An 870-nucleotide genomic window follows, 5' to 3' on the forward strand; every position below is an offset into this window, starting at 1 on the left:
AAGAAAACCGACTGACAGCCGAGAAGTCCCAGTTCTTTTTGTTTTGTTGTGTTTTGTTGTCTTTTCTTTTCCCGCCTGTCCCGTTTGGCTCTTTTGCATCAGAATTATTGTCTAAAGGCAAAGAAAGATGCCCAACGGATTTACTTTACCAAATGGACCATCCCGGCCTTGCCGTATATGCTCTGCTATACCCGGAGAAGCGGCCTCTCTCCTCCCCAGTGCTGCTTTTTGCTGGGACAACCAGCATTGTTGCTGTGGGAAACATAGCAGTGACCACTCTCCCCTTGGAGGATTTCTGGGAAGGAATGTTGGTGTTGATGGCATGTTGCTACACCTTACACTTAACATACCTGAAATGTGTTGCAACGGTCCTCTCTGTCATACAAACTGAGGTCATCGCTGATGCCATCCTTGATCGAGATGCCACTAGTGCATATAAGAAAGCAATAGCTGAGTGGAAGTCGTTCTTTGAAAAATAGGTGAATAGCAAGCAGGATTTCATCGGGTCAGTTGCAGTTTGCTTAGTTTTGTAATACGTTTGAATAACTTGTGTTCCTAATTTGTCCTGAGAAATGGCTTCACTTAGAATTCCTTACAAAGGAATTTTTTTCTTAATAAAACTTTACCTGAGGCATGTGAAGGTTCAAGTCGTTTTTGTATTATCCCATTATGGACAACATTGTGTGACTATGCCACCGTCACAAAAGTGTAAGACAGAAAAGTGTGTTTTTACTTTCTGAATGAACACAACCAAATTCACTAAAAACCCAAGCATCTGGCATATTCAGAAGATCATTCTATATATTCAGACTTTCATTGTAATATATATATAATATTTTTCTAAACGGCATTCCATAATGTACATACATA

Source organism: Pundamilia nyererei, unplaced genomic scaffold, assembly GCF_000239375.1.
Source record: "Pundamilia nyererei isolate P.nyererei 1_Seehausen unplaced genomic scaffold, PunNye1.0 scaffold00559, whole genome shotgun sequence".
Classification (NCBI taxonomy): domain Eukaryota; kingdom Metazoa; phylum Chordata; class Actinopteri; order Cichliformes; family Cichlidae; genus Pundamilia; species Pundamilia nyererei.